This window comes from Epinephelus lanceolatus, chromosome 20, assembly GCF_041903045.1.
Source record: "Epinephelus lanceolatus isolate andai-2023 chromosome 20, ASM4190304v1, whole genome shotgun sequence".
Classification (NCBI taxonomy): domain Eukaryota; kingdom Metazoa; phylum Chordata; class Actinopteri; order Perciformes; family Serranidae; genus Epinephelus; species Epinephelus lanceolatus.
The window spans coordinates 5,014,480-5,028,668 of NC_135753.1; the positions used below are offsets into that span (position 1 = coordinate 5,014,480).

The 14,189-nt window shown below is 39.4% G+C and overlaps 1 pseudogene across 1 annotated transcript in view; it reads right to left on the minus strand.

Annotated features, from left to right (window-relative positions):
- LOC117264752 (protein NLRC3-like) overlaps positions 1-14,189 on the minus strand; it is a 54,426-nt pseudogene that overhangs the window by 21,302 nt on the left and 18,935 nt on the right. The window contains exons 6-7 of the transcript XR_013488297.1: positions 3,793-3,966; positions 2,619-2,792 (exon numbers count right to left, since the gene is read on the minus strand). The product of XR_013488297.1 is annotated as a protein NLRC3-like (transcript). The remainder of the gene's footprint in view (positions 1-2,618; positions 2,793-3,792; positions 3,967-14,189) is intronic.

Here is a 14,189-nt window from a genome sequence, read left to right on the forward strand (position 1 = left end):
TTCAACTCATTACCGCTCTTCCTATTGTGCAACAGCCTGTGATTGGGGAGATGATGTGCACCTAGAGATTATCACCTGAACGGAGTTTGCAAACAGATTTTGGTACGCATTTCTGTAGGAAGATTATCAGAATGGACTGACAGAGTCAGGACTTGTGTACAGGGTGAAGATAGGAGCATATGGAATTTTGCTCACATGTTGAGATATTTATGCAAAAGATGGAACTTAAAGATCTTGGACTTGTACTGAGTCTGATGCAAGGAAAAAGACTGGTTGAAATTTCACCCCTTTTTCAAAGCGGAATCATCATTCTCTGCCAATAATGCACCACACTAGAATGGTCTGTGCAGAGTAATTCAATTCAGTTAAATACAATTCATTCAATTTATTTGTTACATGAATTCACAAATAGGATTCCAGTAAAATGAACAGCCATCTGCTCCCTAAATGCAGCAGTACTAAAAAAATAAATGTCAATGATATGATAAGGCAGGTCCTTCATTCGGGATCTTTGTGGCCTTAAGTTACAAGCTCCTCATGAGCCTCTCAGTGCTGCCTGGTGTAACCGGTACCTTCTTCTCGATCTCAGCAGGATAAAAAAGGCAGTTATCCGGGTGGCTGTGATCTTTATTGATTCTCCTGGCCTTATAGTGCAGGAGTAGAAACTCCTCAGTGTTTAAGGAGATACCTGGAATTTTCTAAGCCATCTCAGGTAGAACAGTCTCTGCCTTGCTTTTTTTACGGAGTCAGTATGCAATGCCCAGGTCAGGCCCACAACGATGTAGACAAGAAGGTATGTGAAGCTCTCCACCCTCTCCACCAAGGACATATTGATATTTAGGGGAGCAGACTGCCTTGGCTTCTTCTTCAAAAAGTCCTCTCCTTAGTTTTGCTAACATTCAAGAGTAGGTTGTTGTTCTGATCTCAGCAGGTCAGGTCCTCTGCTTTTTTAAGATAGGCCTTTTCATTGTTATCTGTGATCAGGCCCATCACAGCTGTATCGTTAGCAAACTTGATGATGATGGTGTTGGAGTCTGAAGTGGCTACACGGTTGTGTGTGTACAGGGAGTACAGCAGGGGGATATAAACACAGCCTTGGTGTGCTCCGGTGTTAAGGATGAGGGCAGAAGAGGTGTGTCTGTCCTCTCTCATCACCTGGTGCCGGCTTATCAGGAAACACAGTGAGGCGTTTAATTCAGGCTCCTTCAACTTTGGGACCAGCCTGTAGGGAACTATGGTGTTAAACACTGAATTGTAATCAATGAACAGCTATCTCACGTAGCTCCCTTTCTTTTCCAGGTGAGATAGGGTGGTGTGGAGGATGTCTGCTATGGTGTCTTCTGTGGACTGGTTGGGATGGTAGGCAAACTGTAGTGGGTCCATGTGCTAGTTAGTGAGGAGCAGATGTAATCAGGTTTGATTTAATTCTTAACCAGTTGTTCAAAGCACTTCATCACTACTACAGAGGTGAGAACCACTTAGCAGTAGTCACGTTAGTTTGACAAGTTAGTCTACTGAACTATGAAATTGTCCTTGGTACTTCTGAATAGGATTTCTGTGTTATGAATACTGCACAACTAAAACCTTGCTACCCAACAACTATGGAGTGAGAGAACCAACAGTGCCATCACATATACAATATATCTGAAGAGGAATCTCATAATGAAGGCTTTCATTGCCTCAGGAACTGCTAATCATTTTCTACACAGCCATAATCCAGTCTGTTCTCTGCACATCTATCACCGTCTGGTTTGGATCTGCCACCAAACTGGACAGGAACAGACTGAAAAGGACAATCAGGTGTGCAGAGAGGATTATTGGGACTGAGCTTCCCTCCATCGAGGACCTGTACAGGTCAAGGGTCAGGAAATGGGCAGGAAACATCACTGTAGACCCCTCACACCCCGGACACAATCTGTTTAAACTCCTCCCCTTTGGTAGGCGCTACAGAGCACTGTTCGTCAAAACCACCCGTCACAAAGACAGTTTCTTCCCCCAGGCTGTCGCTCTGATTAACTCCTAAACAGTCACAGAGTGCCAGGTCAACAACACTGCATCCTTGTATATTGTAAATATATTTTTTAAACTATTTCTTTTATAATTTTTTATGTTTTTTATATATTTGATGTGTAGTTGTATATTTTTTGTATATTGTATATTCTGTATATTCCATTTCTTGCCTAAATTTGCGTACTTATGTCATTTCTGGTATGTTGAGAGCAAGTCTACCGGAGTCAAATTCCTTGTATCTACACACGTACTTGGCGAATTAAGCTGATTCTGATTCTGATTCTGAACTAGAAGCCCAAGATAAAGGCCCAAGATAGTTCTGCAAACTGCAGTGGAGTGCATTAAGTCGAGGCAACTTAGTCCCTTGGACAAAAAAAACAGAGCTACGCTATTTAAGGCACACATCCTTTCTATTGGGTGACTGTATGTGATCAGACAACTTTTCATCAGGATACCTCCTGGTTGGCAACCCAGACAACATACATAAAATGCTGACATGCTGAAGGATCAATATCAATTAATAAACATTATTTGTAAAAACACTGAGATCAATGAAATATTTCTACAATGTCAGCTCTAGAGTAGCATCAGAGAGTCAGTGAACTGACCTCAGAGTCTCCAGTCTACAGTGTGGACTCTCCAGATAATTGCACAGCAGCTTCACTCCTGAATCCTGCAGCTTGTTTTCACACAGGTCCAACTCTGTCAGATGGGAGGGGTTGGACTTCAGAGCTGAGGCCAGAGAAACACAGCCGATCTCTGACAACCAGCAGCGATTCAATCTGAATAAAGAATACATTTTTAGAGGGCAATGCTCCAGCTTCTTCAGTGTTCAAAGTAATGTGTTCAGAGCTGAAGAAAGTTTTTATTTAATTTTCAAAGATGCAAAAGTCATAAAATCAAAGCATCTTTAGTTTAAATCATTCAGTCACTATAAGCATTATATAGCTTAATAACAATGTTGAAAGGATAGTTGAAATACCACTAAACAACTGAAGAAGAAAATAGACTTTAGCATATAAAGATACAGTGTCAGATACAGATCAGTGTGGATGAGTATATCAGATAGATTTGAGCAGTATAACAGTATGATGGCATACCAGGGTATTTAGAAATCCAGACAGTATGATTTTTGATACCATTAAAGATACAAGCTCTCCTCTCTCCAATGAACTCATTGTATGTAGTGCACAACTCCGGTCTTTACTGGAGGCACAGGCAGCTGAGCTGTCATGACACCATGACTCAGAGTGGTGGGGGGTGGTGAATTAAGGGTTTATTTCAACCAAACCAGAGCTGTGATTACTAGATGATGATAGATGACTAACAAGACGAACTGAGATGGTTTTGGTGAGTTTAATTTTGTTTCTGTCTAATTTGACTGCAGTGTGTTTAAGGATGAGTTAACAAGATAATTATGCTAATGTTAGTCTTGTTCGGTGAAACAGAGAAACTTGAATTTAGGTATTATATTACTCTGTATCATAAGGAAAATAAATGTAAGAATGTTATCTTTCTAATCATTTTGTGAGTGTAATTATGTATTTATTAGATTAAAAAACCTAAGAGAGCTTATTACATGTGGCGAACTCACCGTTGGGGGGGGTTATAACACTAGACACTAATATGGTCATACACTGTATACCCTGGTAAAGGGTCTAAACTGTATAAAAAAAATAGATACCGCTCAAGCCTAATATCAGTCTTATGTATGCAGTTTAGTGTCATCACAACTTTAACATCCTATTAATTTCAGCACAGATGTAAAAAATGGTTTCTGACCCCAGAGTTTTCAGTCTACAGTGTGGACTCTCCAGCCCACCAGACAGCAGCCTCAGTCCTGAATCCTGCAGCTGGTTCTCACTGAGTTCCAGTACTCTCAGATGGAAGGGGTTGGACTTCAGAGCTGAGGCCAGAGAAACACAGCTGATCTCTGACAAACTGCAGGCCCTCAATCTAAATAAAAAATAAATTATGTATATAGGTAATTATGTAAATCTACATGGAGCCCAAAGCATTAAAATACAATACCAACCTGAGCAACAGCCTGTTCGCCATACAAAAGAATCAGCATGATATCAGAATTTTTTCTACACAATTATCATGGCCATAAAAGTTCATAATAACAATATCTGTAGAAAATTTGCAAGCAGTGATGAACGGTCCCTCGCACCTTCGAGCAACTCGGGGGTGTTGGGAGGACTGACGCGACAGTTAATTTCTGTCAAAATCAGACACCGCACGCAGGCGTGAGATGGCATATCCTCAATAAAGTGTGGGCACTGCAATGGCCTATTTCACATTTCGTACCATTTCCTCTCTCCACCAGAGGGCGCTGGAGAAAACACTAATGATATGTCATGTTTTTGTACATCAAATATAGACCACAGCATTTAAATTTCAGGTGATTCCAGATTCAAGATAAGTGTCTGATAAGACGTACTTCCTGTCGTCACTAGGTGGTGCTATGACTATCACAGAATATTGTCATATAAATTTGTTCAGGGTGGGGCTTATATGAATCGTGAAGTTTGGTGGAGATCGGACTATTTACTCCAAATTTATAGCAATTTCGTGTTTCATGGCGAGACATCAAAATTTAACCCTCCGCAGTGGGTGTGCCTTTCAGCATGAAGTAGATCTTGTAATAACTTTTGATCACAAAGTAGTAATGCTCACACAAACAAAGTTTGAAGCCAATCTGATTAAATCTGTAGGACAAGTTCGTTAAAACACAACACGTGGGAAATGCCAAAAATGACCACGGAATTCAAAATGGCCGACTTCCTTTTAGGTTAGGGCAATGGGTCCAAGAGACTTTTCTGTGCCTCTGGGCATGATACATGTGCATGTTGGTGAAAAATGCCACGGGGGCTGCTCTTTAAAAAGCGTGGCCGAACCATTTTGTCATGCCCATTGACGAAACTTACATCACTTGTCTGGGCCTAGACTATTAAGGAGCGTGTGAAGTTTCAGGCAGATTGAACCAAGTACACTTAAGTTAAAGGCAATTGTTGTGTTATGGCAAAACATCGAACTCCCCCCTTATGACAGCGCCCTTTGATGAAAACTCAGTTTCCACAAAAAAGCATCATCAAGGACTTATGGCTTTTTGACGAAGTGGTGGATCTGGTCAACTTTGTAGCACATATACATCAAAGTATAAAACATGTCATTTTCTGTCTCCAGTAGGGGGCGCTATGACTAGCAGTGATTATTGACATATAGATGTGTTCTGGGCAGAACTGTCATCAATGCTGTAAAGTTTGGGGAAGACTGGACCATGCATGCTGGAGTTATAACCCACTTCCTGTTTCATGGCGGCACACCTAAGTTTGACGCCTTGCCACCGTCACACAGATTGACGAAAACTCAAGCTTGTAATAACTTTTCTTCTTCAAGGTCTTTTTGTATGACAGACCAAGGTTTGAAGTCAATCAGATAAAACCTCTAGGACTGGTTTGTTAGAGTAGAACCCCTGGAAATGGTCAAAAATGCACAAAAACTATGGAGAGTATGGCTCCAAAAGGCTTTTTTGTATGTCTTGGGACGTAACATTTGCCTACCAAGTTTTGTACATGTAAGTTAAAGTAGCTTCAGGGCTGTTGCACTGAAATTTTGTAGGGGCCGCTATTGAGCAATTTTTTGCACCCAAGAGAGACCCTTAAAATATCAAAATTTTCAGCAGTTCTGATATATGTGCAAAGTTTCATGAGTTTTCAGGTATATTAAGCCTCCCAAAAAGGCAATTTATTTCATGGAAGAAGAAGAAGAAGAAGAAGAAGAATTCCTTACATTTCAATAGGGTCTTCGCACCGCGTGGTGCTCGGGCTTAAACAATGACAATAATAACAACAACAACAATAATAATGATAATAATAATAATAATAATAATAATAATAATAATAATTAAAGCTGCAAGCAGCGATGAACGGGCCCTCACACCTTCACGCAACTGCTGGCAGGACGCCAGAACTAATGAGATGTAAACCACAGCATGTCAATGTCAGGTAAATCAAAAAATGAGTGTCTGAAAAGACGTACTCGCTGTCACCGCTAGGTGGCGCTGTACTCGTCACTGAATATTGACATACAGATCTGTTCCGGGCGTGACTGTCATCAATCCTCATCAAGTTTGGAGAAGATTGGACCATGAATGCTGAAATTACAAACCACTTCCTGTTTTTGGTGACACATGGAAGTTAAACGCCTTGCCACGGTCAAACAGTTTGACGAAATCTCAAGCTCCTAATAAGTTTTCTTCTTCAAGGTCTTGGGCTGGGCCAGACCAAGGTTTGAAGTCGATCGGATAAAAGCTCGAGGACAAGTTCGTTTATTTACAAGCCGTAGAAATGGCCAAAATGCACAAAAGTGGCACAAGTAAATTCGAAATGGCGGGCTTCCTGTTGGGTTTTGAGCATGGCTCCAAGAGGCTTTTTTGTACATCTTAGACCATTACAGATGCCTACCAAGTTTCATACATGCAAATCAAATCAGCTTCAGGGACTGCTTCATTGACATATTCATTAATCATCTTGGCATATCAAAGCACAAAAATCACATCGGACAACACAAATTTGATGTGTATGCCAAGTTTGGTGAGTTTTCAAGCATCCCTTGCCCCTTAAAAACAACTTTGTGTTTTATGGCGAATAAGGCGGCACCACGGTGACAGCGTTTGATGAAAACTCAAGAGCTGCATTTTTGAGTATCATCAAGGTCTTAGGACTTTTTTTCAGCAAATTTGAGGTGCTTCTGATGAAGCTGCTAGAAGAGGGACATAGAATGAACTGAGGTGACTCTCTGTTGCCAGTAGGTGGCGCTATGACATTGATTCAGAGTTCCTCTGTCGATGTTTTCAGGGCTGGACTGTAATCATATGTGTGAAGTTTTGGAAAGATATGCCCAACATCAAAATTCGTACCATGCCATAGCGACACCCTTTGACGAAAACTCACAGTTTCCAATAAAGCATCATCAAGGTCTTATGGCTTTTTTGACTAAGTTTGAGGTGGATGTGGTCAATTTTGTAGGAGATATCCATCAAAGACTAAAACATGACATTTTCTGTTGTCAGTGGGGAGCGCTATATTTATCACTAATTATTGATATGTACATGTATTCAGGGTGGGACTGTCATCAATCCTGTGAAATCTGGGGAAGATTGGACCATGTAAGCCAGAGTTATAAACTACTTCAGGGGTTAAAGTTCTCCGGCACAGCGCCGGATTTCCGGCGTGGCGAAGTTTTTGTCCGGCACAGGTGGAAGTGCTCTGCAGTGCGAGCATTTCACTCGCATTTGCCCCTAAAGATATATATATATATGTGCGAACCGGGAAAATGATTTAGGTGCACAGTGTGCAAGTAAACTTCACCTACTGTTTACCATAATCAGCATCAGACGTTTTTTCATCAATAACCGATCAAATAAATGTATTTTAAAACTCGCTCCTTTGGCTCTGATACAGCCCTCTCCCTCCCTGCCTGCAATCCCCACTGCACTGGGCTTTGTAACAATGTCCCGCCTACAGCCCCCTCTGATTGGTTACACGACACAAGTGATAGCCAATCAACACTGACGCCTGTGCATGCTTTCACATCATGTCACATTGAGACACAGAGCACAGACGAGCGGGAGAGGCTCCAGTAAGACAGCGGTAATTTTGAAGGTAAGGTAACAGAAACCAGACAGAAATGAAAGTTGCAATAAAAATCCTCTATGCTGAAGTTTTAAAGGTCACCACCACAACATTATCCATCCATCCATTTCAATGATGACATGCTTGCCCAGAGGCAAAATTTTGACGTAACTGCCTGTTTAATTCACATCAAGCGCGATACAATTTTGCAAACAGCCTAAATGATTTAGCTTCTAAAAATAAATAGCACCAAGGCAAAAAAGAGATGTAGGAGCTATAAGTCAAACAGTCTGGTAACCACTGAAAGTTTAATCTTTATTTATAAACTCATTATGCTATAAAAGTTTAATCTGAAAAGTAACTACTAAAGCTATAATCTTTTTGTTCGTTTTGATAATAAACACGTTCCTTTGCAACACATACATATCTATTTCTTCATTTTGTGACCGCAACACCAAGCCCCCTGCTCCGGAAAAGATTTCAGATTTCAGGCACACAAATCTTCCATGCTCCACATTTCAGGCACAAATTTTTTCTTGCTTTAACCCTTGCTACTTCCTGTTTACTTCCTGTTTCATGGTGAGTCCCCTAAGTTTGATGCCATCCCACGGTCACACGGATTGACAAAAACGCAAGATTCTAATAAGATTTCTTCTTCAAGTCATTGGGGTGGGACAGAACAAAAATGCACCAAAATTGCACAGTAAATTCAAAATGGCCGACTTCCTGTTGGGTTTAGAGCATGCCTCCAGAGGCTTTTTTGTATGTCTCGGAGTGTTACATAAGCCTACCAAGTTTCATACACATAGGTTAAACCAGCTTCAGGGGCTGTTTGCTCAAACTTTTGTAGGTGGCACTACTGAGTCACAACCATGAGACCCTTTAAATATCAAATTTTTCACCAGTTCTGATATAAACGCAAAGTTTCATGAGTTTTGGGGTATGTTGCCTCCCAAAAAAGGCAATTCATTTGTCAGAATAAGAAGAAGAAGAATTCCTTCAATTTCAATAGGGTCCTCGCACAACATGCTCAGGCCCTAATAATAATAATGCTGTAAGTGAAATTCATCTTTAACTTTGTGCACTGTGCATTTTGTCTCTTTTTTGGCAAATTAATCATACTCAAAACACAACTGTAGGGAGACAGAGAGAGCATCTATAACCATATCTTTAAAAATTTGTACAAAAAGAGCAATTACACCATTATGGATAGTAAAAAAGATGGTGTTGAGGGAGTAAAACAAAATGATAACAGAAAGAAACAGAAATGATTTAAGAAGCACTGAATTATTTACACGATATTATCATATGTTTATTATTGACACAATATCAATACTTTATTTTTTAAACATAATGGTTATCATTAATATAAAGTATATAGCGACACATATTGTTTAGCATAAAGGGGACTACAATTTGCATTTTGTTGTGCAATCCTGTGTTGTCGTATGACAATAAATGAACCATGAACACTAAAAATCCATCAATAATCCAATCAGATGTGTTCAGGTTTTAAATGCGTAGCTTTTGACTGATTGATTGATTGATTGATTGATTGATTGATTGATTTTCTCAGAAGAGTGTCATGCACCAAATTTAGGTGCCCAGCCCACATGGACTTATAAGACACTACAAAAACAAAACAGGTTCAAGACAGGAGACATAATACATAAATGGCTCAAAACATTTGACCACAGCGATGAAGACAAAAGGACTAGAGTCTTTAACGCCTTTAAACATAAAGAGTCTTCTTGCGCAATTGGAAGGCGTTCAAGATAAATTGAGCTAGATAAAAAACCTTGTTTGTAAACAAAAAGTCTTGATTCATCGGACATAAGAAATAAATCAGGACATTCGGCCGCAATTTTACAAAAAAAAATTCAAGTCTAAGATCATGGTATAATGGACAGTAAAACAAAAAATGCATTTCATCCTCAACCACCCCCAGATCACATAGTTGACACTTCCAATCGTCTTCTGGAACACAATAAAAATGACCAGTTTCCACTGCCAGAGGTAAGATACCACATCTCAGCTGGGCGCAGACAGATCTCTGAGCTCTGGTCAGGTTAAGAGTGACATAGTGCTCTGGCTGATAGATGGATTTTATCGTACAAAATGTTCTCAATTCAGGCGTATATAAGACCTCTTCGGCCCATCTCTGCTTATAATCAGCAAATAGTAATGTTTATAGCTCAACATTACGATGTCCTAATCAATGAGCTTTTCACTAAAACGAGCAGAGTGAGTTTGTCATTGTGTTATTGTGGACCATCATAATGTCAGCCTTCTACAGACATCATTTAAATGTCACCTCAACATTCATACACCTATTAATGTCAGCACAGATTAATAACATGCTGCTGAGCTCAGACATGTCTGAAGTCAGAGGACAGAAATCAAATCAGACATGTAGAACTAAAAAATTTTTAAATTCTATTTATTACATGACCTTCTTCTAACTGAGTATGGTAGCTTAGTAGGCATATGTAATTAAAAGGAGAGGTCCACTGTCGCAACTCCTCTCTGATCACTCAAGATTCATTTATTCACTCTGCTTAGTTACATTGCATCATTACTGACTCCCTTCTCATTCCAGACCTGCTCAACCCACTCAATTACCTGCTTCCCATTTCCCTACTTACTCTGGCAGCTTAATTCAATTCCTTTGCTTGGCCTCTGGCTCAGGACTTACTGCAGAGCATCAGTATAGACACTACTGGGTCAGATTCAATGAATAAATAAGACAGAATAAATAAAAGATTTTATCTGCACAAAACTTAAAACTTAAGGAGTTTGAAATTACGCAGCCGCAGCCCATAACCGAAAGAAAACTATGTCACAACATCTGAACATAACCTACGCATAGACAGGTGCCAACAAAGTGAAGCAGAAAACATTTAGAGAGATTTTAGCAGAGGAATGTTTAGGCGAAATATTCAAAATTGGCCTTTTAAGGTACATTTGTGCACCATCCTTGTCTCCCACATAACTGTTAAACTCTTCTGATGTCACTTACATGTGACTATAAGTATACAATAGTGGTCTTTATTCCCATCCTCTGGCAATTTAACTCAGTAGAGATGGTGTTTGCTGACTGGAGAAGACTGAAAACGCCCTGGAGGCTTTGAATTACACATTTCTAGCGTTTTATGCGACCAGGCCAGACCACAAAAACAGTAAAGGTAAGACACAATCTGTAGTTGTATATCTACAAAGGAAAGTTTGTTTGTTTGCTGCTTCAATAACCTGTGCTGTGACAGTGTTCTGTAGTGACAGGATTACATTGCTGAAATTGTTGGCTTCTCAGGATTCATTTGATTTGTTATTTGTGTGGATATCATGTAGTGAAAGATATTGGAAGCGCTGTAATGCAGGCATGTAGCATGTTCAGGCAGAGAATACTTTTTTTGTACGCTTACAAAGTTTGGAACTGTGTGATTACAGTGTGATTTAGGTATAAGTGGTTATAATAGCTTGTTACAATAGCTCGCTAGTTTCAAGTCAAAATGATATGCAACTTGACTATGTCCTTATGTGTTTAAATGCCCTGTGACGCATGTGCTCATAAAATGACAGCACTGACCCCGTGGGCAGGGACTTTCAGGAACAATACCAGATGTCTTTTATGTTAGCTACGCATTTCAGTATTACTACCCATGACCTGGTCTTGATCCTGACTACCTGAACCCCTGCACAATTTCCCAGACTCTGACACTGACCTGTTCAGATGAGCAGCAGAACCAGAGGAACTGTGAGTTTGATGTGCAGTTTAATCTTTATTCAGCTTCTAAAACTTTACTGAACTTTATGATCAAAAGATCTCTGCAGATACTCTAAGTTCGCTCCTCAAAGATAAAAGTTAGATAATTCCTAAATAGAGTTTAATTTGTTATAGAACAGAAACTTTAAAAACTATATACAGTCTGTTGTTCGCCTGGATCACGAACACTATGACTGGTCTCACCTGACATCTTTTTGTAGTAATTACAACAGTCATTTTTCCTCTGCAGTTTCTTTCTAAAATCCTCAAACAGACCTTGAATGGTTCTTTGTTGGGACATTTGGGCCTGTGTTAGGCTGCTGTTAGATACTCTTAGCTCTGATTTAATGCACACCACACCACAGCAGGTGTAGCAACCATATCAGCTTCTGATATCATGAACATCATCACAGTTCATAACTTCACCTTTATTGAACTTTACATTCATGTCTGTCTTTTTTTAATCTAACCTTTCTCTCTCTATCTGTTTATACAGAGGCTCAAACTGTCTGCAGCCTTTTTTCATCTGCTGTCATCAGATCTTCAACAACCTCATTCATATCCCTTACACACCCTACAGCCTCATCAGTGCTGACATCATCTTCCCTGACTGATGGACCACAAGCCGAACTAGAATTACCGTCCTGCGGTTGTATGCCTCCGCCCACCAGTCAAGTTTATCTTAACCCTATGGGCCCTAGGCCTTTTTGGGTGTTTTTACTGCCTTTACTTTTAAGCTCATATCACAGTCATTATAAAGGCTACATACACATGCTATATCGTGTTTTTTTTAGGACAATCTGAGCTATCCAGATTTGCCATGATTACATGTCCTTCTATGTGCCTGTATTTTATATTATTCTTTATATCAATGAATATATATATATTATTAATCCGTGTTACTAAATTCTTACATTTTTACATGTATCTCACAAGTTGGAAAATGACATATTCTGCCATATATGAAGAGGGGAGACTCTCTGGAATCTGGCAATATAAGAACCATGATGGTGGGTGGGACATTCTGTCACTTCACAGCTGTCCAAAACATGTGGTTTGTGCCAGGTGGACATAATTGCCAGTATTTTTTCATTATTGCAAGAAATTCCATTGACTCATTCACAAGTCAAAAATGTGTTTATTTGAAAGAAACATGCAATATTTACATGTAAGATAATAGAAAAATCATCAACCAAGTGCAATGATGTCCTCTAAGATAATATATATCTTTGTTTGCAGTAAAGAAAATTCTGGACGTTTTCTTTTCAACATGATCTTGACTTGCCTGATGCCTCCTGCTGCTGCTGCCATTAGTCATACTTCTACTATTATTATACACATGATTATTGGCACATACGTATATCATATATTAATATACTTTCAACATATTGTACCACAATAGCCGTAATTATTATTATAATATTACTACTTTCATTAGTGTTGTTGTAAGCTACTGTCATTACTGTCTGTCCTGCATCTCTCTGTCTCTCTTTCTGTCTTATTCTGTCATACGGATTACTGTTAATTTATTATGTTGATCTGTTCTGTACGACATCTATTGCACGTCTGTCTGTCCTGGAAGAGGGATCCCTCCTCAGTTGCTCTTCCTCTCTGTATTTATGGCGTGATGGGATGACAGCACAATGATGTGTTTGACATCATTGGAAAGCTCCGGTCCTGCGCTTTCATCGTGGCATTTCTGTGCAACCCTATAATTAGCGAGTAATCCATCCAAGAATAATGTGGGTGAAAGCTGTATGAAAGCTTTGTTATATATAATTTTAACGTAACTATATATTTTTTTTCCTTGTGAAAACATTGGACTTCCGACAAGTGCTTGGTCTTGTCTGTCTGGATAACTTGGTCTCCTTAAGGTGATCTTGAGATATGACGTTCACAAGAATGAGACAGATGCAAGGTCACATTAACCTTGACCCCTGCCCACCAAAATCTAATCAGTTCGTCACTGAGTCCAAGTGAATATTTGTGCCAAATTTAAAGAAAGTCCCTCTAGGCATTCTTGAGAATGAAACAGACAAGGTCACAGTGACCTTGACCCTTGATCATCAAAATCAAATTCGTTTATCATTGAGTCCAAGTAGACATTTGTGCCAAATTAGAGGTGCTCTTGAGATATCTCGTTCACAAGGATGGGACGGACAGACAGACAGATGGATTGACGGACAACTCGAAAACACGATGCCTCCAGCCACGGCTATCGCCAGCACAGAGGCATAAAAATTGTCTTGTCAAATTTTTCATCTCTCTAAATACCAAATAATCAGACATTTGGAAAGACAGAAAATATCTGAAAATAAATAAATCAAGTTGTTTAGATTTGTTCTCAGACAAAACTCGAATGAAAAACAATGTTTTCATATCTAACTCCTGAATTAAGGGTTTATATCGACAACACCAGAGCTGGTGATGACTACTAGATGATGATGACTAACAAGACGAGCTGAGATGGTTTTGGTGAGTTTCATTCTGTTTCTGTCTAGTTTGAATGAAATGTATTTTAGGATGGGTTAACAAGGCAATCATGCTAATGTTAGTCTTAGGTGAAACAGAGAAACTGGAATTCAGAAGGTGTGTATTTCTCTGTTTAATAAGGAAAATAAATGTAGGTATGTTATCTTTCTAATCATTGTGTGAGTTTAAATAATGTATTTATTAAATTGAAAAAGCTAGGAGAGTAGTGTAACGCTGGACAATAATACAGTCATGTACTGTATACCCTGGTGAAAGTTCTAAAGTGTATAGAAAATACCGCTCAA